General features: G+C 41.6%; 1 long non-coding RNA gene across 2 annotated transcripts in view; it reads left to right on the top strand.

The window, feature by feature from the left end:
- LOC127380947 (uncharacterized) overlaps positions 1-27677 on the top strand; it is a 73375-nt gene that overhangs the window by 31640 nt on the left and 14058 nt on the right. For both annotated transcript variants that reach the window (XR_007888616.1, XR_007888615.1), the window contains exon 2: positions 3727-3836. This is a non-coding gene — a long non-coding RNA (uncharacterized LOC127380947). The remainder of the gene's footprint in view (positions 1-3726; positions 3837-27677) is intronic.

The raw sequence follows: 27677 nt of genomic DNA, 5'->3' as shown, positions 1-27677 counted from the left end.
ACAGGGAAGCCATGCCAGCTTCTTCTAGTCTGTTATGCTCTAAAAAGACTGAAGGGACAAGGATTTAATCTCAAAACAAGCAGTCTTTGTATTGTCTGTCAGGGTTGCCAGTGGTTTTAGGGGAAGGGACACCCATCCCCTGCAAGAGCAGGAATCATGCCTGCATGTGATGAGCCGCTGAACACCTGCTGTGAACCAGTGACTTGCTCCTAGCAACGTGTAGGAATTTTACCTTGCTAGGTAAAAGATGCTAAGTTGTCATCTAAGATGCTAAGTTTTTTATTTTGTTTTGTTTTTTACCAGTCTGTAGAACATGTCTAAACACAATCTGTGTGAAAAGTGATAGCTATTTGTCTTTCTTTGGTCTTGTCCCAGTATATTTTTTATATCATACTCTGCTATATCAAACATGCTTCTCCTTTTCATTTTGGTCTGTGGCTTCAGAACAGAATTCTTTTTCCCCTTGGATGTGTTGCTAATTCCTTTAGTAAGCAAGTAAGACCACAAAATTCATGGTAAATTTGTCTGTTAATTTTCAGTCAACGTTTGAAGGAAATCTTAAAGAGTTGCCTTTGGAACAGTTTTGGGATCTCTGAAAGAGAAGCAGTAATTTTTTCAGTTGTACAAAAATGTTACTCAAATTAATGACATGGGATGAAGTACATTAGTGAGGGATTCCTACCTGATTTTCATCACATCCACAGCAGTTCGCACTTGTCACTTGCAAAAGCACGAGCTCTGAAGTTAAGCAGAGCATGCACAAAAGAGGTGTGTTCCTGAGTTCTGGCTCCAGTTGCTGGCACTTGATACTGGTGTTTGACCATGTAGTTTAGTCTTTGCAGGGGCAGTGGAATTCCACAAACCAGAGGTGGGAAACAAACAGGATCTCACAGTGATTAGCCTACCTGAGCAAACAAAGACATGCAAACACAAAAAGCCCTGTACACTGGGCAGTGTTTGCATTACAGCCAGAATATATTCACAGTTTCAATTTTTATACCTTTATTAAGGAAATGGATCTTTGTTATTAAACAGATTTGGAGTCTGTGTCTGCTTCTGTGGAAGAAGGTAGGGATTTTTTCAGTTGACCTTGGAGCTGTGTCAGATGAATGTGAGGCAGAAGAGAGTGCTTGGATTTGCAGGGGAAAAAAAACCTGAAATTATCATTACCCCTATTAGTGTCATGTTAAACCACAAGCAATAATTTGTGAATTCTTAGCATGGTGGAAAAAATCTACAACAATGTGAATGTTAGCTAATGATATGCTACCTGGCTTTTTTGTAATGTGTGTTAAGGTCCTAAGTTTTTCAAACAGTATTACTTTTCGGTTAAAATAGTACTTTGTAATAGGACAGCTATTTGAAAATGTATTTTCACTTCTTGTACATGCCACTGAGCTAGGTTACAATGTCCCCTTCTATAGCTGGCTTCATCAATGTCACTTAGGACAGAACCTAGGCTTGTGGCCCTCATGTTACCTAGTTGTGACATCATTTTCAGTTGCAAAACTAATAAAGAATCTGGAATGGAGGAGGAGGTGGAAGGGATTGCAGGCTCTAGTCTATAATTGAGAATCTACTTTTATTTTAAAATGTCTTAGCAGAAGCTTTGTTGTTCAGCTTCCCATATAAATGGATATATCCTCATTGTCTGCTGTTAAGAAGAGTATTTTTAACAGCTATGGAAAGGTCCTTGGGGTACATGCATATAATAATAATTTTTTAACTTTAAAGGAAATCATCTGTAAATCCCATTAGTTACCATTTTTCAATTTTCATCTTTCTAAGCATGATTTAACTTCAAGTGTTGCAGTTCTTAAATCTAATTAAAGAATTGCCTTTAGTTCCCATCAGAAAGTCGACCTACTGTAGATTGTTTGATTGAACGTCTGGAGATGAGCAAATTGAAGCCCATTCCCGTTCTGGTATGAAAGAGCTACGGGGATGTTTCTAGGGTGTAGAGGGGGACTGAATGCTACTATCCTCCCTGTAGGAGGTGCAGACTTCATCTTGTGCCATCAGGTCTACAGGAGGGGACCTGGTGGGACCGGCAGCGGGTGGGTGCAGGAGGCGCGTTTCCATCCAGCGCTGCTTTCCTGATGCCTTCCTGGGAGGGGATTCCTCCTGAGGGGAGAGGACTGTAAAGGCAGCTTTAACTCTACTCCTTGGAGCCATGGTTACAGTGGGCAGTGGTGGTCTCTCTCCCCTTTAGCAAAGTGTGTGGCTTTCCCCTCCCCTAGCTGCTGCAGCCCCGCTTTGTGCTCTGCCATATCTGATAACAGCATTGATGGAAACCACCACTGACAGTGGCTTGCAACAGAATTTGTTAATTAAGAGATGTTTATAATTATAATATTGTCACTATCTTAAATCCAACAGGGATATTGCAAACAATAGCCCACTTTGCTTTCACTCTCACTGCTGAAATGCAGCTGGAGATGAAGTGCCCCCTTTGCACCCAGTTCTTATCTTCTGTTATCTTAGCACACAGTCAGAAAGCATATATTAGTATTAAAATTTCTGTAGCTGCAGAGGTGAGTACTTAATCCAGCCCTGTGACTACCCATAAACTCTGTTATCTGTCCCCAAATGTAGCACAGGGTGAGGCATTGTGGGGTTGGTCCCAGTCCTTGGTGGAGGAGCCTCTGAGGTGGAGTCATTCCCAAGTGCAGAGACAATAAAAGGGTGCGAGCAAGAAGGGAAGGCAACTCAATAGCCTGGAAAACAGCAGAATCACTGCAAAATGAATGCAAGAGCAAAGAGGCTAAAGGGAAATAAAACACTAAAATCTCATTGGAAACATGTGGGTGGTTGAACTGACGAAACACTACATGTGCTGAGTTGGGGGGGGGGGAGGGAGTGTCTTGCAGAAGTAACTGAAATTTTATTTGTGTTTGAGGCCTGGATCCATGGTACATGTGATACTGAACACTGTTTGCTGCCTTTGCATGCAGAAATCACACAGTACAGGACGGTTGCGAACCTGAGAAATTAGCAGTTTTTGTTAAAAGCAACTCTCAAGTGTCGTTTGACACCTGGACATAATTCTTTAAGAAAAGATTATGTTCTTTCTGCACAGAACAAAAGCAGGGGAAAGTAGAAGCCAATAAGGAATGTTCTTTGGAGTAGAAGAGTTGATCCCATTTTAATATCAGCCTTTGGCTGATCCCTTCCCTCAGGTAATTAGCTGTAGCAGCCATAAGCTTAGGGGAGAACCTGGAGGGAGATGGGCAGAAGTCTCAGCAGGGCAGCACTTCTGCAGGAGCTTGCATCCAGCAGGAATCATGAGATGGGCAGCTCATGCTACGGAAGGGGTATCTGCCATTCTTAGGGACACACAGGCAGATGAGTTCAACCCCTGCTGTTTCAAGGCTTCCTGAGTAACATTTTTGGGCAGTTTTCCATTGGTGAATAGGCTGTGAATAGTTCTTGCTAGTGTGAAGTATCTCTGGTAGCTGATTTGAAAGATTTGATGTGTGGCATGCAGAATAGGGAGAATTAGTTTGTTGGTATGTTCTGTTCATCAAGAAAGGACAAACGACCTGGTTATTGAAAATGGCCTTTTTGTTCTTACATTAGTTTCCCATATAAAAGAGTGTAAAATAAAGGCTGTATTTAATTTTTTCCAAGGAAAACATTAACTTCCTGTAAAGTCAGAACTTCTCAGATTCTTACCTTGTTATTTCATTCTAATTCTTACTACAAATTCATCTTTTCTCCCAGCAGAAATAATTGGTTCCAGCCAGTAACAAGTCCTCACCTCAATTTCATTGGCTCGTATCTCGGGCAACACAAGAGACATGCTGTAATGGCTCAAAATATCCCTGCTGGATAATGTAAGTAGACCACCAAATTAATCCAATTAAACTTTTTATCCTTTCAAAGTTAAAGACCAAGGATTTGGACACTGCCCACAAACAGAACTGAATGTACTTAAATCTTTTTACTATATATCATTTTTGCATGTCAACATACACCTGAAGGAAATGCAGTTATTGCTATTGGTTATTTCTGTTTACTGGATTCACCAAGTAATTAATTTTACAGTTAAAGTGAATGTTTTAAAATGGAGAACCACATCCCAGCAATTTACCTGCAGTTAAGCAATATTACCCCTCTGTGTGTTGGGGATTTAACCACTCAATTTGTAATTTGTTTCCTAAGCTCCAGGAGGAACAAAAATGAACTGTACAGAGAAAGAAAAAGATCAGAACTTCTATTGGCCTGTCTTGCTGAGAAAAGTGGTGGATAGAGAGTAATACTCTGTGAACAGTGCAACTTATTTTATTGCAGAATGAAACAATGTACTCAGAAAATGGTTGCTGTTTGGTGTGTCTGGCATGGTTGCTTCCTCATCTAACACCTACCAGTGCCACTCAAAAGTGTGCTGATGGCACCTGAAAGTTGCATTAAGAGGAAGGAAGGCATTTCAAGCAGCCTCATTTCAATAAGCAAACAAAATCCCTAGAACCTCTGACAATGGCACATAAAAAGTGTGTGTTTGTGTTTCTCTTTTGCTAGCAATGTGAAGTAGTAGTGCAAGGGGTTTTGCACACCTTTTTCTCACTCTTTTATGCAATGGGGTTGAGAAGTGGAGGAGGGTGGCTGGGAGATCCAGTGCAGTGCCCCAGCTCATTCGGACCACTGCCTGCTGCAGGTGCAGGAGCCTCTTGTCATCCTTCCTAGGAAAATGAGGCTCTCAATCAGTTACAGAATGTTCTCCAAAAGTGTAAAAAATGATGTGTTTGAATCAGGCACAAGTGTATGTTAATTTGATCTGGTTTTATCAAACTAATCAGAGCTTTTTATTACTTTTCTAATATTTTGCATTGCTCAAGCCCCATTCAGTGATGCTGTTTCAGGAATGAGACAGAGCAGAGAACTATTTTGCAACATGCTCAGACTAGAGGAGACTCCTTCAGCACTGTGGCCTGAAGAGGGGTTTCCTTTCCAAATACACTGTAGAAGTCAGATGCAAGTCAGGGTTGGGGGGGAAGGGTAGAAAAAAAAATATAATCCTTTTTGCCAGCTGTCAAGGTTTTGTTTTGGGAAGAGCCATCCCAGAGCAGTCCACAGAGCTTCCACCTTGAGCAGAGACCCAGTTGTCTGGGTCTTTCATTTTCTGGTTCCTGGGGAGATGCTGAGCTGTTTCGTGGGGAGTGGTTGCTTTGTTGTGAATGTTTGCTGGGTTCTTTCAAGTCAGCGGCTGGGGGCTGGGCTGCTCATTTGCCTCCCAGCTGTGCTGCCATGGCCAGCAAAGATGGAGCTGATGGTAAAAGGTGGAGTTAAGTACTCCATCAGAGTGGTTGCTGTGGGCAGGGTGGCCCCACCACCATCTTCCTGCTGCCATCAGTCCTCGACTTTCACTGGGGACTGTGTTGGCGTGAAGAGTGCAGTTCCATAGGACAAGTGGAAAGGGTGGCACTGAGACAAGGGCAATTCACTGCTTGAGCACGGGATGACTCCTGAGGGGTGGCTCTTCAGTAGTCCGAAGGCCAGAGAGTGTCACAAACTAGATGCAAGTTGACAGTGACATACCATTGCAAAAAGATTACTTGCTGGATGTGAACAGTGTTGCAGGTATAACACCCTAATTTATCTTTTTGAGGTAGAAGGCACCAGTAATACTCAGCTGGAGTATGTGTGTGTCCACTTTGAGACACAGGACTTCAAGAAAAGCATAAGGGAAGGCAAAGGTTAAAAGCACCAATGGTGAGGAATTTAGAAAATAAAATGTAGGACAGCAAGTTGAAGTAATACAAGCTGTCATTGGGTGTGAGGGCTAGGCTTTGCCACCCTAGAAGGTGTAAAAACCTGCTCTAGAGAGGGGAGTGGGCTGTGATCTGTCTGCTCTGAGTGGAGTGAAAATCAGTAAGTTGGAGCAAAGAAAATGTAGGTTAATTTTTAAGGAAGAAAAAAAAAAACAACTTTGCAAGAAGGAAGAGTCTGCTTGTGGCAGTCCTGGGGTTTCTGGCAGTAGTGGGAAGGGAGGAGAGCTGGACAAATGCTGGTCAGGAGGGGTCTAGGTCACCCATGCTGCCAACAGGAGGTGGTGGGTGGGTGTTCCCCTGAGTCTCTTTGAGCCATGTGGTTCTCTCCTTTTTTTATTTTTTTTTTGTGATAGTCAATATTGGAGAATTAACCACTGCAGATGTGGGAAGTGGGAACCTGCCGGTGTCTGGCAACTGATTGTCACTGTGTACATGTGGGGATGGAGGTGGGCAGTGTGAGAAGGTAGCTCTCCTAACCTGCCCGCCCCATCCTGGCAATGGCAGATCGCTGCATTGGTGGGTAGCTCTACTTCTCTTGAAGATAATCCCCTTCCTTGTATGTTAATAATTTCTTAAATTTTTCAAATGCTTTTGGTTATGGGATTTGCACTGATGGCTACGTAGTAATTTTGTATCTGATTTATGATGCATAAAAGTAATACCAGCACATCTTCCAGCCTGGATTCTGCATTGCCTTGCTGGGTTTTTTGTCATGTGTCAGGTCACTAACATCACTTCGGTAGGGTTTTATAATTGCATTTAATATGTCACTTACTATGCATGCCTCATCTGATTTCTGTGCTAATAATGAGATAATTTATCTTTGCTGGGTTGCACAGTCACTTGTCTGTTGATAAAGCATTTAATTTTACAGAGTTACAAAATCTTGGCTGATTTTAGGGAAGGGTCAGAACTGAGATAATTTTGTATTTAACAATACTTGTCAACCCCAAACCCTTAATGCTAGCTTCCTCTTTGTCTTTTCATATAAGGCAACTTCATCCTAAATGTTATTCAGGGAATTCATAAAACTTTTGTCATTTAAATGATAGAGGAAAGAATGAGAATTTCAGTGCTAATGTTTATTAGCTATTTAGGGCTCGTTTAGGGGAGGGGGAAAATGGGGTGAGGCAGAGCCAGCTTTCCAGTATCAGAGCTACCAAAACAGCCAGCCTTCCTACTTTGCAGCATTCTTTTTCATTTAACAGAAATCTCTGGAGCTGTGTTCTGTCATTTTTGGCCTGACCAGGGTATGTCACTTGTAGGAATAGTATTAGTTTTTAGCCACTTTTCCAAGAACTGTATTTCACTCCCATACAACAGTTTGCTTATGAAGTCAATTGCTCTTTTATTTTACAGTGACCTTGACTGTGTTTCATATCTGAAGAAAAACGACATTTGGGTTTTCTAATTTAGAAGCACAAAAGAGGTTGGAAGACACAGTGTTAGTACCTGATTCACATGCTGAAAAAAAAGCTGCTTTTGTTAAATTATAGGCTGCTGAAGCTGGGACTAAAGATAACATTATTAAACTTTTGCAATAAATGTGATTAATGGGACAACAGCTATAATTTGGGCCACCTCTTGTATACATACCTTATTTATTTTCATAAGTAGGATTTAATAATTTAAATCAAATATGTGCATACATGTATTTTTTAATCTAACTTGTTCTCCCCTTATTTGGAGATATAAAATGTTCCCTCTCTAAAAACGTTCTTGTTTTCTGAAGTCCACCCTGGCAGAATTTTTAGAAAAGAAGGAACCTCCCCTTGTGTATCATCTATTGCTCTGGTTAAGATCTATGAGACTTAGAACAATACAGGTTATTCTCTGTAATGGAAAAAAACTCACCTGAGATGTGCAAAGAGTAGTCAATTAGGGAGCTGTCTTATTTATTTATTTATTTTCTAAGGCCATGAAAAGGCAGGATAAAAATGAGCACTCTGGCTCGTGCTGAGCTCTCTGGGAACAGCTGCCAGGCAGAATTCCTCTCGAAAACCTTGTCCAAACAAATCATCATTTAAATACAGAATTGTTGCTTTACTAAAGCCTCAGTCTTGCAAGATCTTTCACGTCTGTGCTTGAGATGGATGTATTGTAGGGTGGAAGCCTACAATAATGCATCTTTCAGTAGTCTTTTAACCTCTGTTTGGTACGAGAGGGCAACACTCGGCTCGTGCTCGCTTGTGTGTCACAATGGCTTGTTTTTTGTCAAGCCTGTAAAGAAATTTGGAGTTTAGCAATGATGCTTCCCTCTGTTTTGCCTGTCCATATATAAATACAGATTCTATAAATTTCCTAGTATCTTTGAGACTGAGATAAAGGGAAAATATTCCTTCACAAAATGAAGATGATATTTTTAACCTTTTAGAAGCACAGACATGGTAGATACTGGGTAGACAGTGGCATCAGTGTGATGGATTGGCATGATTCCCCTGCCTCCCCACGGACTCAGCAGAAGCATGTGTTATTCTGACACACTGTTTTTGGGGAAAGAAAATCTTTCAGAGCCTTAAATCACCTTTTGCGAGCAAAGATCAGAAAAGATTACTCCAGCAGCTGAGCTAGACCTATCAGCTTTATTGCCCCCTTGAAAGACTGCAGTGCACTTTGTTCCCTGCTCCCTTGGCTCAGCTTGGCGTGCAGGACACAGTGCTGTGGCTGCACTGAATGGCTCTGGTTTTGCACCAGCCTCCGTAATATCTCTGTTTTGAAAACCAGCATGTCTGTCAACTCTCTCCTGGGAAACAGCTGATTTCTTTGTTTTGGCAAACCAAAATAAAAGCTGAAAACAGAATAAGCAGATTTTTTGAAGAGTGGTATGACCTGATATGTAAAGAGTTTTCAGTTTTGCTTATGTCTCTGACTAAAATGTTAATTGCCATACCAGAAGCTGAAAATCAGTTAAAATGGCAAAAAAAGGACAGTTTTTGTCCATCTAAAAGATGAAATATTAATATTTTTTTTTCCCTAAGAGCCTGGAAAACCCTTAACTGTTAGAAAGATAAAATATTTTGAAAAGCATCATAATATTTAACAAATGACCAAAAGCATTGAGGATGCTTTTTCTTTTGGTGAAAAGAAAAACAAACAACAACTTTTAAGCCTGTGGGTCTGAAATATTTTGTGCTTTTAACTGTACCTGGGGGTGGTAATAGAGTATGGCCTGAATTCTAGCAACAATATGAGACGAAACGAGGTGAACACCCATCCCTTTCCAAATTGCTGCAGCCCCTGTGTTTGGGAATTGGGTTTTCACAGGGAGCAGGGACAAAGGCTGTTGCTCTTGGGTAATGCTTGTAAAACTAATTTGAGTTTTTCTAAAATCATTTTACCCTAGGATTTAGGTTGGTGCCTGTTGCCATTTCACCAACCAGTCAGTGAAGCTGTGCTTGCTCCCCAAGCAGGCTTTTGCTGAAGTGATACGTCAGCTCTGAACACCTAAATGTTGGCCCCTTTTCCAGCCCATCTTGTGCTGAGAATAAAACATGAGGTGCAGCTTCCCCAATGCGTTGTCTTATCTCTGTCATCCAAGGATGGATAAAATATGTTTTGAAGGCATGGACTCCCTCCTTGGATGCCTATTTGAAGTTGGTTTCCCTGCTGCAAAACTGGCTGCCTTCCCCTCAGCTAAAATCTGGTGCCTGTTCAGGAATTGTTTGTAAAACCAGTTTTAATCTCTGCACAACGTGTTAAACTGGTGTCAGCCTGGCCAAGGATCTGTCCCAAGAAGCGCAGTGGTTTTCACTCTGTTCTGCATGAAGTGCTGTCTTGTAGGCTCTTGCTTTTTAAGGGAACAGTGCTGCATTTAAATAAGGAAGAGGAACAGCTTGGCTGTTTGATCCCTAAGCTGAAAGACATCCTCATTTGAGGATCAAGGCAGCTCTGGAAATTCTTACATCTTGAGCTGTTAAATGATGTGAAAACCACCAAAATTAATACATATGCAGTGCAGAGGTGTTAGCTAAGTGCTGAAAGCAGCATAACTACAGCAGTCCATGCCAGAGCCCAGATTAATAAATCCAGCCCCAGGAGATTTCCTGGTGGGTCTGAGGTGGCTGATGGGCAGAGCTTGCTGTGACTGTGCTGCTTGCCCTCCCAGGTCTAGCAGAGCTTGAGCATGGGCGTTTGCACTACAGGCTTTCCCTCAACTGGAAGAAGTGTCCTAATTTACATCTGATCTGAAGGCACTGTCTGTGGGGAAACCCTTTAGATAAACACGAGGGTTGGGTTGCTTCTATTTCCTCGCTCTGCTGTCTTGGGTAAAGTGGCTTACAGCTGATGGATGTGATGCTTAATGGCAGTGGTAAATGTGTATATATTTCCTAGGATGTCACCAGAGGGGGAAGAAAAGCTAAAACATAGTATTGTGTCTTCAAAAGAATGTGACCCCTGTGTTTTTCACTGCTTAGAAGGGAAACCAGCCAGGTATTTCTCATCCCAGATACTAACGTAGTCCTGTACCAATAATGTAGAAAAAGGCTCCAACAATTCTCTATGTATAGTCTCAATGTATTTGGGATTAGTCTTTTTTTCTTAAGAAGTTAAATATTTTTATTAAACATCTTTATTTCCTTATATTAACTGAGTGAGTAGGTATTTGCATCTGGCTGGTTTGTGGCCAGTTTGAGTGTCATTGCATAAAGAATTTATCTGGGAACCACATTTAGCTCTTGAGTGTATAAATATGGAAGAATATAGGAATTTCCTGTAAAATGGTGCATGATAAAATTAAGGAAGAAGAGGAGGAAGTTCAATTTTAATTTCTGGCAGGTCAAAGTATAAAACTACTTACATGTATGTGTCTTGCTTTGTAGCATCAAAGATACACAAATATTTTTCCTTATCTAGGATCCCTGTCAAATTATCAGCTTGGGAAATGAGATGTGTATTGAATTTTGACACCAGTGACAGCCCAAGGAAGGGATCAGTATGATTTTGGTACCAGGTGACACAGCTGTACCATGGTTTAACAGCTGGCTTAGTGATCTCCAGGGCAAGAATTTCTTCCACTTCATTGCCACATCCTCTTCCGAGGAAATGAGTGCGGACTTTTGCAAATAGCTTTGTCCTTTTTCCAATACACTGTGCTCTTAATAATCAAAATGAGTTGCAGGCATTCCATTAATTGTCCAGATAATTAGCTTTAGGCAATCTGACATTTCATCTTTGTCTCTGACTTAATCTCAGTGAGTTTTTGTTCAGTCACTGGCATGTGTAATTCCTCATCTATTTTGACGTTTCTCGGTCGCATTAGCATTTGTCATATTGCAATTCCTGTGGACTTGAACAAACTTTAATCAGCCATAGTGGTTTGCAGCTTACTTATGCTACATAAAATGCATATAGTTGTAACTTTTTTAGTCCACCTATTTGATAAACGTGCATTTTCTGTTCTTGATGCACGCTCACTGTCTTGGCTGCCTTCCCTTTTATTTCTCATAGAGCCTCCATGCCTTGGTGTGTATGTGGTGTTTTAAAATTAACGTTGTTTTTATTAATCCCTAGAACAATGCCAGATGGTGAAACACAAGGATATGCAATAGGGTTGGGTGTGTGTGCTCGCCCGTGTACACACACACACATTTTATTTCTGTGTGCATGAACGCACAGGGCAAGTCGGTGTGATGGAAGATTTTATTATCTAATGAAGCTGTGTTTTAAGTTATGCAGGCCACTTCATGTGAGTAGTAAAAAAAAGGATTTATATAGCTCTATGCTTTATATGGCTTTAGAGAAAAACTGTTCAGAAAGCTCTGCTGTTAGTGGTTGAGAGTACTGATATTACCTTTCCCCAGAAGTTGGATGCCTTGTGGTGCTGGGTGTGCATGAAAAAAGATAAGCCATTATTCTGAGTTCATTTGGAAAACTGTGAACCTGTTAGTTAGTAATATTGGTCCCAAAGTGCTAGTCTAACACTGCATAGGCATTAGGGGCTAGCCCTTAAATCTGTCACTTGTTCCTTGGGTGTTGCACACTTTGCCTCTGAAACTAGCAACGAGGTAGAAAGATCTGGCAGTAAAAAGAGGGAAGGTTATTTCTGGTAAGTCTGCTAAGTAGATTTTTTTTTTTTTTTTTAATTAAGTTTGAAAGTGCTGGGAAATTAAGAATATTAGAGCAGGGTCTGGTGGAAAGGTGTCACATGTGCAGAGGAAAACAGAAGCATGTTCCCTGTTTGAAAATCGGATGGAGGGAGGTACATATAATGTGTATGCATTAGTATCTGTGCTACGTAGCAGGAAGAAAAAAATACACTTTAATAGTTAATTTGCTCAGTAGTTCTATGCTTTACTGAGTTTCCCGTCCTTGGTTTGCTTTTAAAGGGGAGACACTGGCTTTTTCCCTTACAGCCAGAAGTTTCCCCAGTCTGTTTTTTTAAGGACAAGAGCAGTCAGCCAGAGAAAACTCTATCAAGAAACAAGTGCATTGAAGTGCTACATTCCCTTGCAGAGCAGCATAGTAGTGCAGTGGTGCCCATCCTTCTAAGACATACCCATCAGGTGGAAGCACCAGTAGGATTATATCTGGCATCCTGATGTCTCAGAGCCCTCCTCTAGTGCTCTCAATGATACTGCCTCAAGACTTTGATTAATTGATCAATGAAATAATGGTGAATATGAGGGGTGCTACCTAACTCTCCAGAAAATCATGTTTGCACCTTCCTAAGGATCCCTGAGGCAAGCTGTCCAGTGCTGTTGGAAGTGCTGCACTTGGGACCTAACCAGGACCAAGTGTCGAGCATCCCAGAGCCACACAGGTGCTTAATGATCATAGGACGTTTCTCTCAGTAATATCTCGAGTCTTGTGTCCGTTTCTGTGCAGGAGCCCTTCCTTGTGCTGCCTGTCTTTAGGGAAAAAATCCTACTGGCTCCAGAGCTGCTGGTTTAGCTGTGAAATGTGAGGCTGTGGCTCAGCAGTTGACCTTCAAAGATATCTTTCTCAGGAGGGATGTCATATGCAAACACCAGTTTGGGGGAGAATAAAGGGTAGGGCTCTAATTTTGCATATAAAGTACAGATAGATAAGACCCTAACTTCATGCACACAGGTAATCCTGCTTAAGTACATTGTGGAGTTGGAATGCATAAAATGCGTTACTTCGTTGATATGTAATTGCTGTAGAAGTCCCCTAAAGCAGAGTTTAAGTGCAATTATGCCTTTTTAAAGATCCAGGTCCCCTTTGGGTTGAGAGGAACAGGCTGCTGTAGTTTTTTTTCCACCTTCTTTTTTTTTTTTTTTTTTTCCTGCTGAACCTGATATGATCTCTGTAGGCCAGGATGCTGCATAATGGCTGGTTTTTTCATGTTTAGGGCTCAGTTTCTGAAACACTGTGGTAGATTAGGAATTTCTAGCTTTTAGTAGAGTTAAAATTGATTTGTACTGTCATCTGTTCCTCTTTATTACATATGATTTCCTCTTCAAATACACTGGTGTTTATGGCAAGAGACATTGTTTTACATAGTCTTTTAGAGCTTAGTACAAATGGATCCAGAGTTCTTGGCTTGAAGATTTTACGATAACTTACCTGGTTTCTTTCATAACAACATACACCTCTTACCCAGTAGCTCACATGGGGTGTTGGTTGATTGTTTTTTTAAAAAAAAAAAACCACCCTGTTTTTCAGGGCTAAGTTTACTCTTCTTTTGGTAGAGAGCTTTACTGTCTGTAATGCAGTAGGTAGGTCTCTCTAACAAAGAGATTTTAAAGCCAGAGGGGGCTATTAAAACATTTAGTCAGCGTGACACAAGCTATAAAATGTGATTTAAACTAGATATTTTCTGCAGCAAATCCCCCAGGTGGAAGTGGAAGCTGTTTCACATCCCCTGGATGGATAAGTGTGTTCTTTTTAGCTCTGCTTGGGAGCAGCTTGTTTTCTCCTTGTGTTGACTGAAGGGACCATAGAATCAAGGGACCTTAAAGATCCTCTAGTTCCAATGTCCCTGCATGGGCAGGGACACCTCCCACAGGCCACTGCTTGGTTCTGAATAAAACATCTTATGCTCTGGAACCAGAAGGGAGCAAAGGGGTCATACCTGAGACCCTCCTTTGGGGAGGAGCAGATGAGACAAGTGACCAAAATTAACCAAACATACAAACCAGGTTGCTCAAAGCCCCATCCAACCTGGCCTTGAACACTTCCAGAGAGAGGGCATCCACAACTACCCTGGACAACCTGTTCCAGTGTCTCATCACCCTCACAGTGAAGAATTTCTTCCTAATGTCTAACATAAATCTACCCTTTTCCAGTTGAAAGTCATTCCTCTTCATTCTATCACTAAATGTCCTTGTAAAAGATCCCTCCCCAGCTTTCCTGTAGCCCCTTCCGATACTGGAAGGCCGCTATAAAGTCTCCCCAGAGCCTTCTTTTCTCCAGGCTGGACAGTGTCAACTCTCTCAGCCTGTCTTCATAGCAGAGGTGCTCCAGCCCTTGGATCATATTCCTGGCCTTCCTCTGAAGTCACTCCAGGAGCTCCATGTCCTTCCTGTGTTGAGGGTTCCAGAACTAGACACAGTACTCCAGGTGGGAGCGTCTCACGAGAGCAGCGTGGAAGGGGAGAATCACCTCCCTTGACCTGCTGGCCACATTTCTTGTGATGCAGCCTAGAAAGGGAGATGAACAAGGTTTCCTGTATACTCCTTTAGTAAATATGGACAGTTTGTTTTTAATAAGGGCAGCCTTAAGTGGTATGAATCTCTGTACTTGTGGATAACACTTTCTCAGCCTCCTCACGCATTTTGCAGCCGTGGGAGGAATTATTTGAACACAAACATGATTCAGGATTTATGGAGACTGCTCGTGTGAGTTGAGTTATTAATTTGCATTGCTATTTGCTGGCGTAAGCTCATGCATTATGCTTTGCCTTTTATTTTCTCTCCATGGATCCGCTACCATGCTTCACCATGATGAGCTTGCAGAGAAGAGTACAAGCACACAGTGGGATTTGGGTTCAAGTTCCAGCTTCAGACGGGCTGTTTCGCCGCTGCCTTCCAACATCTGAGCTAAGAGCTTTTCTCTGATTTATTGCAGGTGTTTCTGGAGTAAGAGGTGAGCTACTGCGTCTCTGCCACATGTGCTGACTGTAGATAGGCATTTGTATGAGATTACCTGAGAAATGGGTTAGGGAAACTTTAAAGCTGATGGTGCTAATCAGCATCCTGCATGCCCAGTCTATCAGGCACATCAGATTCACAGGAAGGACAGAAATACTGTGTGCGGGAAATAAGGGTCAGGAGTGACAGCTGGGGAGGAGGGAGAGATACGTTTAAGAAGCATCCAGTGAGAAAATGGAAAGAGTTGGAAATGCACTTGCTGCCTGTCAAATATCAGAAGCTGATGCATGCATATAAGAGGAGCCATTTTTTTGCTTTAGTATCTCAAACTGTAGGCTGTTGTTGTTCATTCCACAGCGGTTGGGAAGAATGCAGCACAATGAGGTCTTGGGCTGTGATTCTTTGGTTGTCATCTTTGTGCTACTCTCCTAAATTATAGAAATAAATGTAATAAATTAGAGTAATAAGATATAATATTGTCTTCTTTTTTTTTTCTTTCTGGGTGTGATAACAACAATTTGCCTTTAATCAAGAAGTTATATCCTCCTGAAATCTCATTTATAGACTGTCTCCTAAAATTAGGAGCTTAGACTATTTCCTGTCAGTCTTATTCTGCACAATTTCTCCTAAATTATTTAAAGGTATTAGAAATGCATAGCACATAGGCTGTACCAAGTTTAATCAAAGAAAGATTGGTCCTGAATTGACAAGGAATTACACATTGGCCTCTATTTATTGTTGCACTTTATTTCATTTGGGAAACGGAACTAACTGAGATTAATACTTTTTTATGGACATTACTCAGTAATACTCCATATGTTATTTAACATATTTTGTGGATCTATACATTAGGCTTCCAAAAGGAGCTAATTTTCCATCCAAACTGAAATGGGCAGAGTCACCTCTTTGCAAGAATTTACCATTATAAAATCTAGTGGGTTTTGGGTTTTTTTTGCATTATGTGTCTATTTCTGTCTCCTGTCAGGCTGAAGGGAGTCAAATAAAAATTTGAGATAAATCCCTTCTGCTTTTTCTCCTCTCTCTGCCAGTCTCCTCTGCAATATATTTATTTAAAGGATCAGGTTTAAAGGATCAGGTTTTTTTGCCTTGAAACTGTAGAAGAATGTCATCAGCAACCTTGCTAAAATAGTAAGTTAAATATGAGTGATTGGCTATTGTATTAGATTTCTCTGAAATTTGGTACGTTTCTTCCACTGGAGAGTCTTAATAGATTAGTAAATACTAAAGCAATTCCACTGGTAATAGGGAATGTGTTAGCTTTGCTTGATAGGGAAATAAGTTCTTGGAAGAGCGTATTTAGCAGTTGCAGAAAGATGAGACACTTCTGATATTGTTCATGCAGACATAGCCAAAAACTGGCAATGCTGGGGACTGTGGCTGAAGACCTTTGAGTCATGGCTGAGCTCTGGGGTTTGTACATCATGGTTATGGGAGGAGTACTTGCATAGACAGAGGAACACCATTGGATCGGCTTGTGGTTCCTCTCCTGTGTAGCAGCAAGGCTCATGGGTTGGGTGTGAGCTTCTAAACCCAGAACTTCTTCAGGGAAAAAAAATAGGTCATTTAAAAAAATGTTCATAATGAGGCTATAGTTTTGTTGCTTAGCAGAAAGGCACCACAGGGGGTTGTAGTTGTCCAAATCTCTCTTTCAGGCTTGCAAGATGCTGTTTGTCAAGGGGTGGTGTTGTGCTTTTAACCCCTCAGGCTGCTAAATGCCGTGCAGTGGCTTGCTCACTCTCCCCTGCCCCAGGGAGTGGGGAGAGAATTGGATAGGTAAAGACACTCACGGGTTGAGATAAAAACAATTTAATAGTTTAAATAAAATAGTAGTAGTAATAATAATAGAATATCCAAACAAGTGATGTGCAGTGCAGCTGCTCACCAGTCACTGACCAATGCCTAGCCCATCCCTGGCTAGCAATCCCAGGGAAAAGAAAATCCCGATATTGTAATCCTGGAAAAGAGAGAGCGAGCCTTCCTAGCCAGTGATCACAGAATCACAGAATCATTCTTGTTTGGAAAAGACTTTTAAGATCATCGAGTCCTACTGATAACCTAACTACTGTTTGGGCCCGTTGCTCTGGTTATGCTCCCTCCCAGCTTCTTGTGCACCCGCACCCTAGCAAAGCATGGGGAGCTGTAAAGTCCTTGATTTCTCAGCTAAAAAACATCAGTGTATTAGCAACATTCTTCTCATACCAAATCCTGTACTAAATGCAAAACAGCACTATTCTAGCTACTAAGAAGAAAACTAGCTCTATCTCAACTGAAGCCAGGACAGGTGTCTTATGTGAGGTTTTACTTAAAACCTGTGACTAGGAGTGGGACAGTTCCTTTCCCAGCCCAGTCCATCCCCACATCTTTTATTCAGCACCTTCTAGTGATAGCTTGACTCGAGGGGCTGATCTCCCAGTGTGCTGGGGGATTGGTCTCCTGCCTCCCTGCTACGGTATTACCCTCTCAGGCCACTGAAGCCCTGGCGTGAGAAGTGGTCTGTCTTGGGGCAAGACATCCCCAGCCAATGCTGCCAGCCTTCACTGAGAAAATCTCAGCCAAAACAAGAAATGACCTTGTCAGTTATGCTGGGTGCTGTAATTTTGCGCGTTTGCATTAATGTTGCTAATGTGCTATTGCTTCTGGATGAGCTGGCCCTCACTTAACAATAGCACAGCACTAAGCCATCAATTACAGGAGTCAGAGGAGAGGTACAGCTGCAGATCTGCCCAGTCAGGGTTTATCAGGCTCCATTTTGTAATCAATGGTTTATTTATTAAACCATCACAAATGGTGCATGCGCTCTAGCCACAGCCGCGGCGGCTCTGCTCGGATATTTCATCTGAATCAATGGAAGCAATCATCTGCTTTACATCAGGTATCGAACCTGTGTGGGTCCTCAAGTGATAAATGACTTCATTGTCTGTGTGGAATTGACTGGAGCTGATGCCTTGAGCTGGGGAGTGGCGATAAAAACACTGAATTCCTCCATAACTGGTGCTTTTTTTGCCTTTCCCCCTCCCCCCCCTCCATCTTGCTCTGGCTTCTGCAAAGCAAATCCATCTTTATCTCTGCACGGCTGAATCTGGTGCAGTGAGGGGAGAGGCTTGTGAACCTGAGCAAGAGGGAACAAGACGGAAAGTAAAAGTGAAGGGGGTTCATTAGGTGTAAGGTGAATTAGAAGTTAAGATGGTGACCAGAAGCAGTGACCACTGTGCTGATCTTGGCCCTGACCTCTCCAGAGAAGACATCATGCACAAGTGGTCCCAGTGGGCTTTGGAGATGCCTTAAGGCTCTTTGGCTTTTAGGGGCTGCTGCCAAAGAAAAGCAAAGCAAGCAGAAATGCATTTGAAAAAAAGTAATCCCTTAAGCCCTTGATGTATCTCATCAGACCTTCTCACTAATGTTGACCAGGCAGGGAGTTGATGCTAAGGTCAACAGATCGTAGAATTTCAAAACACAACAGCTGTAGCCTTTATGTTTCTTCAATTTATTAAAAAAATAATAATAATTTTTTAAAAATTGCACAGTGTTTCTCCGTGAGTTTGTGGCAGTTGACCTGTTCTGGGAGATAGCAAGTTGATTTGGCTTAGGTTCACTTCTGCACACAGGGCTCTCTTTTTAACAGGGACAGGGTGTCCCCTTCTATCCCTCTGAAATCCCATAGAATTACAGAATGATTTGGGTTGGAAGCCACCTTAGAAATAATCTAGTTCCAACACCCCTGCATGAGCAGGGGAACCTCCCACTGGACCAGGCTGCCCAAAGCTCCCTCCAGTCTGGCCTTGAACACCTCCAGGGATGAGGCATCCACAACGTCCCCACACAACTTATTCCAGTGTCTCACCACTCTCACACTAAAGAATTTCTTCCGGATGTCTAACTTAAATCTACCCTCTTCCAGTTTAAAACCATTATCTGCTGTCCTTTTGCTAGATGCCCCTGTAAAATGTGAGGCTTTGGAGCTCACAAGTGTTGTGTTCTTGTAGCCTTTATTTTTCTCTTACCTCTGGACAGAGGTTTGATGAAGAAGACAGAGCTGCTCAGCTCTCATTGGTCACTGGGTGTAGCCCCTATCACGTGAAAGGAGACTACTCACCTAAGGACATTTTGCTTGGGAAACTCACTCCGAGGTCATAATTCTTGCGCTGTGTAGTCATTCTGTTACTGCAGTAGCAGATGCTCTTCTGTGACCAATTAACAGGATACAGTGAATAACTTTGGCAAGTGGTCTGAGACTGGAGAGCAGCCCCATTTAGGGTGCTTTTCAGGAGGCTTTCTGGAGTCTGCAGAGGATACCCTGTTTTCTGCAGTGAGCTCCAAGCCGTGGATGTAGCAAGAGGGAAATCTGATTCAATGTGAATCCCTTGTCTTTGCATGGGGGATAATTTCAGCCCAAACCTGCATTCTTACCAGTTAATTGACCCTCACGCAGGCTCCTTTACAGGAGCTGTACGATTTGCATGTCGTGTGAAGTCTTTTATTGACATAATGAGGCTTTATTGGATTAAAGGGCTTGCTGCCAGAACTAATTGTTCAAAAGAATATATCATTTTTTATAAGCCTCCAAAACTAGCCTTTGTAAGATCTAAATTAATATATTTCATGCCCATCCTAGCCAGAATTCAGGCATACTGTTCCTCCCTTATGACCAGTACATACAGGAAGGCAGAAGATTGCCAGGGAGACATGTTTCCCTCTTAAGACCTTGCTATGCAACTGTGTTATACAAAAAAGGCTTGGGCCAGTGGGCTATAAAAATTCTGTTTTAAGTAAGTATTTAGAACCTGTGTTTGCTAAATTATATCCATGATACTTTGTACTCAGCCCGCTGTCCTGAACGTAGTTCTATAAAGGAGCCGGGTCATTTTTTCTCCTGGGAACAATGTGATTTTTTTATTTTTCAAATAGTTAAGTCCAGGTAGGCTTCTGCAGACACTGCTGTTGGTGGTGTTAGCAAAAAATCTAAGGCATCGAATGTTCTAGAGATTCCTCACCATACACTCACTTTCAGAAGTATATGCAAAACTTAGATTAAAAACAAAACCAAAACCAAATAAACTAGCAAATATAGCTGCGAAAGAGCAGATCTGATACAGCTACTCTTCTGTGCTGTGCAGGACCTAGGGTCATGCTCCCGGCTCTGCCACCAAGTCACTTCACATCATTCTGGCTGTCTTCCCACTTCTCAGGGCTTACTTGATGCTGCATAGCTGTGAACTTAGAAATGTGGAGTGGAAACTTTCCTGAGTAGAAGCAAGGGAGAGAATTAATTTCCCACTGGAGTTCACAGTTGATGCTGCATGATGGGGTAGCACCAGGGAGTGGGAGACAGATAGATAGATAGATAGATAGATAGATAGATGCCATCTGGCAGGCACAGCCCACTCCCTGCCTTTTGCTAATAGCTTCCTCAGAAGAGCTGCCTGGACCATAGGAACTCGACCTGCAGGGTGGGAGATGAGGACAGTTGATGTCCACCAAGGAAGCTTTTCTGCAGCAACCCTAGTCATCATGATGCTTACTGCTGTTGTACTTTCAAAAATGTTCATAACTGAAATTCAGCTCAGAGTAGATCAAGTTATCTGATTTATGAAAGAGGTAGCTGCTGTTTCACACTCAAAATGTACATCCTAATAATTGTTGGTGCTGTATTGTCATGAGAATTTATGTACAAAATTGAGTTCCTATCTGGTGACTAACACAGTTGATACCTTTCACCTATATGTTTACTCCTAATGTTTCTCCTCTGCTACTGCTAGTAATAAAAATGTAGTGACTGTAAGGAATACATAAAGCTGCAGATGTTACATCTTCTTTCCATCAACCCATTTTCTGTATAAAGAGGTCAAATCACATTAGGTTTTTACCATTGAGATCCCAGGGTTTCAAACAGAGCCATGTGAATTTGTTCAATGGAAAATTAAGCTAATGTGTGCTTACATTAACCCACTGATTCTTCTTCTTTTCTTTTTGTTTGTTTGGTTTTTGTTGTTTTTTTAAAATTATAATTAGTTTAACAAAATTAATTGTCTGACCATAAAAGAGCATGGTAAAAGCATGAATGGAAAATTATTACTCTCTTATATGTTTTGTTGGACAGTGAGTTACACAAATGAGAGAGATTGTTTCCTCAGAGTTACTGTCTTGCTCCTCACTTGGGTATTAAATGCATTCAAATTTATACTAGCCAGTTCTTTGGTGTGCAATTTGTGTGCATTTTGATAGGGTTTCAAAAATTGTTGGGGTTTTTTAACCCCTCGAGGGACTTTTTATGTGCAAGCCAAGTGCCTCTGCACGCATGATGGAGCAATTTCTTTGCTCTGGAAAGTGCTGCTAGATGGAAATACGATAGCAAAGCAACCATTGACTTCCTCAGAATTGTTACTTGTTCAAATAAGGATACCCTAACACATTCTTACACGAGGTCAAAAGTATTTGCCTCTGTACTGATGAGATCTCTCAATAATTTTCTGTAGGTTTACAAACAGAGGGCATAGTTTATTGAAAGTTGGTGCACAGTATAAAGAATAAGGTTATATACACTACTTATGTGGAAAATCACTTAATTCAAACCTTAAATCTATTACTAAGTATTTTTCTAATTTTTTAGGGCTTGTTCCCTAGCTAGAATAGACTGACAGGGTTTTATTTGGTCAAAAGACTTGTACTGACTCACCCACTTGGAAAATCTGAAGCTTGGTACAGGTATTTTGGGGGGTTTTTTGAAAGCTTACCACTGAATCTCACTGGAATTGCTTAATACAGTGTCAGCGGAGCCTGGAGTGTAAAGGCATATATTTTTTTTCTTGTTAATTATTTAATTTATTTTTTAAATTCCCTTTTAAGTGGAAGAGTGGACTACTCATGCTGTATACTACTATAGAGAAATCTATCACTAAAACTTGAACCTAAGCTAAGCATGTACACGTATTGCAGAGCCCATTTCAAGAGCAGATTCACAGCACATACTGATTTTAAGGAGATTAATAATCTATGAATAATACATAATCAAGATACTTAGCAGCACTGTGGGTTTGGAAATGGAGAAAGCTTCAATGAAAGGTGGAGGCTGTGTCCACACTGAAAATTGACTCATTGGGGCACATCTTCTAATGGTGCAAATCAGCACAAGATCTTTTGGCTTTGGAAAAGGGGTACTGATATAAAACAATGGAGCATCTAGTTCAGTCTGTTTATAGCATACAGATCTACTACCATTGCATATCAGTAACAATTTTATACTCACGTTTTAAACTATTGCTCTTTTCTTAAACCTTTTACCTTCTTTTACTTTTACTTCAGAAAGGCTTTTGATACTGCCTCCCATAACATCCTTGTAGGAAAAGTCAAGAAATGTGGGATAGATGATTGGACGGTGAGGTGGATTGAAAACTGGCTCAAAAACAGAGTTCAGAGGGTTGTGATCAATAGCACAAGAATCAAGTTGGAGGTCTGTGGGCAGTGGTATTCCCCAGGGATCAGTACTGCATCCAGTTTTGTTCAGTATCTTCATCAACTACCTGGATGAGGGGATAGAGTCTACCCTCAAGCAAGTTATCTCTCCTATGAAGAAAAGCTGAGAGACCTGGGGCTGTTTAAAGAAGAGAAGGCTGAGAGGGGATCTTATTAATGTCTACAACTGTCTGAGGGGTGCATGTCAAGAAGAAGGGGCCAGCCTCTTTTGGTGGTACCCAGTAACAGCACAAGGAATAGTGGGTATGAGCTAGAACATAGGAAGTTCCACCTCAATATGAGGAGAAACTTCTTTACTGTGAGGGTGGTGGAGCACTGGACCAGGCTGCCCAGAGAGGTTGTGGAGTCTCCTTCTCTGGAGACTTTCAAAACTGATCTGCATGTGTTCCCATGTGGCCTGCCCTAGGTGATCCTGCTCTGGCAGGGGGGTTGGACTAGATGATCTCTAGAGGTCCCTTCCAGTCCCTAACATTCTGTGATTCTGTGATTCTAAACCATATGTTAATTTTCTTAAAGAAAAGTCTAATTGCTCTCTTTATATGCAGCTCCAAGTCAAAAGCTTTAATTTATCCCTCCAGTTGGATAATTAAATCATACAATGTTCATCTCTTGTGATTCTTCCTGTCCCAGAAATCTTAAATTCTTCTTCTCTAACTGTCTTCCTCAGAGCACAGCTCCTGACAAAGCCTTCACCTTTAATTTACTTGTGTCAGTAAGACGGCAGTTTGTCTCAGTTCAGAAGCGAGGCTTCATTTTCCTTTACTTGAGTTTTACTGCGTACATCTTCTCCTAGAAAAGAAACGTTTGCTCTCCCACGAGTATCTTCTTCAAGCATTATAAAACAGGAAATTTTTTTTTAATGATTTTTTTTTTCCTTCCCCGTGACCTGATTCTGCAAACCTCCTATTTAAATCAGCAGTAGCCTGGCTTGTGTAGGGTTTGGGGAATGGATTAACTTAAACATCAAAAAATGCAATCTGAGTTCCTTTGTAATGCAGTAGGAGTATTGCTGTGTGGGGGCAGTTAGAGCTAGAGCTGCAAGGGTGAAGCTCTTGCACGGGAACAGATGCTGATACCCTGCTGCAGGGAAGTCCTGCGAGTCACTGATGCGTAGACACCCCACAGCAGCAGGCTGCAGAAGACTTGTACTGGAGAAGAAATTGAAGGTCTAGAAGAGTTCATGCTTGGTGAGGCATTTCTATTAGAATTCTCTCTGTTTTAAGGTTCAACCTGCTTGCTTCATTTCCTTTCTGCAAAATAAAAAGTTTTTTGAAAGCTCAGCTGTGGATCAAGTAGATCCGGGCATGAGTAATATTGCTAAAATCAGGGGGACTGTGCACGTGCCAGAAATTAAGACCTCCTAGTCAGCCTTGCTCTGAGATTTTGCAGGACTGTATCCAGTAAGAGGGATCTCAGAAGGGCTTTCTTGTTGTGTGCTGGTGGGGTGGTAAGACAGTTTGCCAAGTGGCAAGTGTGGAGTTGAAGCATTAGTTCCAATATTTTTTCTGGGCCTAACAGTGCCTGCTACTGTAATCCTATTAACTTTGCTTGGCCTTTATGCTCTAGGTAGAACTGCTGTGTTGGTGAACCTTGGGACCAGGGTTAGGTGAAGCAAGAGAAGCTGACCCCCAAAACCCCCTAGCTTAAGGACTGGCTTTGTGCTTTGATTTATGTTGCGGTCCTGGCTTGCTTCTTAGTTTTCACAGCATAGCATGTCTCCTGGCAGTGCTGACTTCTCTTTACTGGAACTGCAGATCAGCATCTCATGCTTTGCCATTGATTTTTAAATGCTCTGTGTTTTCCAGTCCACTTCGTTCATGTCACTATTCAACACTGGTGTTTAAATGTTGTTTAAAATTACTACACTGATTTAGCAGGTGCTGAGACCCTGCACTCCTTCACCAGCATCAACCCGGTAGGATCTTCTGTTTCTGCTGTCTCCTTCCAGTCTAACCCAGGATGATCCCTCAGGAATTCCTGGTAGAAAAGCCACAACATCCCTAGAATTTAAATGTGCTTTGTACCCAAATGTACAGAAGGTGCATTTGTTTTGGGTCACATAGCAGTCTATCTTGCAGTGCAGTTCCTTCTTGAAAAAAGACAGCAGGTCTCCTGATGGCCTTTGTAGCATTGGCACTCACTGATAAAGCCCTGCCTGCTTCGGGCTTAAATGGGACCACAGAAGTGATAAAAATTTTGCTCTCTCTGCAACTGGCTGGAGGGCAGAGGTGGTAGGTGTGACAACTGGGTTGTTTTTTTCTCCCTTCCTTTTGATTTTGAAATAGCTAATCTGTCAGATTTGAGGTAATAGTCTTTGCTTTTGCAGAGTTTATGTCTCCTTTTTGTCTTGCTATGGCCTTGTACCTTTCTAAGCAGTTCTTTAAGCACCCCTAATGGTTCTTTAAGTGTTGTTTTATTTAAAGCTAGTAGAAAAGTGGTACTTAAAGAATAGACAGTAGGTGAAAGAAGGGGCTGAACTGCCTGAACTAGTTTCCACAATAGTGCATTACATCCTGTGGGTCAGCTTTAGTATGTACAAGTCGATTTTTTTGTGTGTGCATGTTAGCCTTGAAACAGCAAGGAGCCACACGGGAGGAAGCACCGTGATACGGGGGCAGCTATTTTGTCAGAGGTCGTGTGTGCATCTTGAAAGGTCTGCTCCTGAGATTACCCAGATTGCTGAAGTTGCACAGAGATGCGGACAAGGAATCCCTTTGAACACCGACCTTTTGCTATTCCCTTTTTAGCGGTAAAATATTCAAGGGAGCAGAAAGTGACCCATTTTGTGCACTGCCTGTCAAAGCGAGCAGAGGAAGGAGAGTACAGTGAGGGCCCAGGTGGGACCCAGTGAATGCAAGCGATTCATGGAGTGGCTGCTTTAAGCATTTCCAATTACTTCTACCATCATCCAGTAGTGCCTATTTATGGGCATGAGCTTAAACACATTGCCTAGGAGAAAAGGATGGATGACATTAGGCAGCTGTGGGACTGATATGCACTCCAGCATCCCTCTTTGTCCCTCTGCTCACCGGGTATTTCCTAGTGATTTGCGCAGGGAAGAGAAGCCCTGCCAAACAACCCCTTCTGCTTGGCTTTTCCTCACTGCAGTACAATCAAGCAAGCAAAGTTAGGTACTTGCATCCTGAGCTCAGAAATGCCTTGCCAGCTTTAACAGGGTGGTTTGGATTTTGTTGCTTTTTTTTCTTGTAGGCTGGGTAGGAAGGCAATTCACCTGACCTTAGCTGCAGGAAAGATGTTCCACGTGGCAGCCGGTTACACAAGTGTGTGCTCTCCATGTCCAGCCCAGAAGCATCTCTGGGCCCTTTCTAGCAGAGGAGCATCTGAGCACCTCTGTGAATCAAAACCACAACACCCCATTGGTGTGCAAAAGTGGATATCAGGTGGTTCAGAGAGAGAGAGAGGAGGCTAACTTATCTAGGCACAGTCTTATATTTCAAAAAAGGTGCCAGGGAATGTCCAGTGATACATATTCTCCCAGAGACTTGTTTTGGAGTAACCTTATGTAAAAGTGAGTATTTCATTCCTCCTAGGTGTCAGACATTTCATCTGGTGTTAAAAAAATAAACACACCCCAAAAAAAACACCACCACGAAAAAAAAAAAATGGTAAAAGGAGGGGTGTTGGCAATAACAAAATCTTCAAACGAGTGAGTTTGCAAAAACAAAGAGGTTAGGTTGAGCTGCCAGAGTCTGAAGTTGCCATGAAACACCCACCCAAAAGAATCAGCCATCACACCACCAATTAGCTCCACATTTTAGGGTATTTAAGAGGAGTTTGGCAGATAGATTATGAAGTTGAACAGTCTTGGTACACAGTGGAGCTTTTATAGGGCTTCAGTGTCACTGAGCAGCAAGCTTCACAGTCCTGAGAGGCTTGGAATATCTCTTCCTCCCTAGTATGGCCGTATGAAGAGCATATGTACTTAGAAGTGAAAGCAGCAAATCAGCTAAAGATAGAGCCTTTGGATGTGCCTTAAAGGATGTTACCAATATTCTGCCTTTATGACAGAATTCTTGTCCATTTTTAGGAGTGAGAGCTATTTCAGGGCATCTTCTTTATCTTCTCTGCTGCTTTTTTACCTGTTCTTTTTTTATTATTATTATTAAACTGTGTCCTATTTCTGTTTAATGCAGCAAAGAGCAAGCATGACACTGATGATAAAGCTCCGATTCCTTAGTGGCATCTTTAGGAAATGAAAAGTGATCAAATTCCCTCATCAAGGAAGAAGCTAAGCTAGAGATCCCTCTTTTCTTAAAAATAGAACATAGAGATAAAACTTGAAAAAAACTTGGAACCCAGATGTAATTGTGTGCATTTAAAATATAAGCTGGGACAGTCGGTTGCACAAAAGTGTTCACAAGCCAATAGCCTCCAAAAGACCACTGTACTATCTTTTCTTCACGGGCACTTAGGTCCTATATAGTAACCAGTTTTGTGCAATACAGTATGTCTGTTAACCAACAGAACTGAACTTTTCAGTTGCTTAGTAACTAGTCCAATCCAAGGAGGAAATAAAAATAGCATACATAATTTTAGAACCTTTAGGACCTTTGCCAAGCAAAATATTCTCACTAGCAGCAGTCAGGTTTGTGATTTGAATGGGTTGGCTTAATAGAATAGATTCTATTTGCTTTATGTAGATAAATGGTCCTTGCTTTTCAAATCTGATTAATTACGTATCCAGCCCATTAGGTCTTGTAGCTTCTGTACTCTTCCACAGGTTTATTTAACTAAAAATATAACATAACTAAATATAATATAAATAAAAATGGAAAAATGTTTTAGTTGCCGGCTTCTTTTCAGCCTTAATCTGGTTAAAAAGCTGAAGACTGCAGTATAACTCAATAAATCACATTATATTGCCGGGAGGAATGTCATAAGCATCTGCTTAATTCAAGTGTGTTGTTTTTCCTAAACTCATCTGTAAAGCTTGTTGAGAGGAAAAAGGATATTATTTTAAAAAATAAATTATTGCCCCCATTGGTGGAAATTGCCATATGGTACCATAGCACTGCTTACTCAAGCAAGGTAGGAACCCAATACATTTAGTTGCTCTAAAAAGAATTATTTAGCTGACAAAATGTAACTCTTGTTTTAAAATACATCTTCAAAACTTTGGTGTTTGTCTGCATTTTTAGGGGCTTGCTCTGTATGCACATTGCCCGTGCGTTTGACAAGTTTCGTACGCAAGACTTTTGCCAATTACAGCAAGTATCTGCAGGTTTTTTCCCCACAATTTTATCAGCATCAACAATGGGCTAAGGAATTGCAGGACTAAATCCTAGCATGTGTGAGTAGCACCACCGAAGTCAGCCCTCTTGCCCTCATTCCTGTATGAGGT

This window comes from Apus apus, chromosome 2, assembly GCF_020740795.1.
Source record: "Apus apus isolate bApuApu2 chromosome 2, bApuApu2.pri.cur, whole genome shotgun sequence".
In the NCBI taxonomy this organism is placed as follows: Eukaryota; Metazoa; Chordata; class Aves; order Apodiformes; family Apodidae; genus Apus; species Apus apus.
This window is presented reverse-complemented; position numbering and strand designations above follow the sequence as displayed.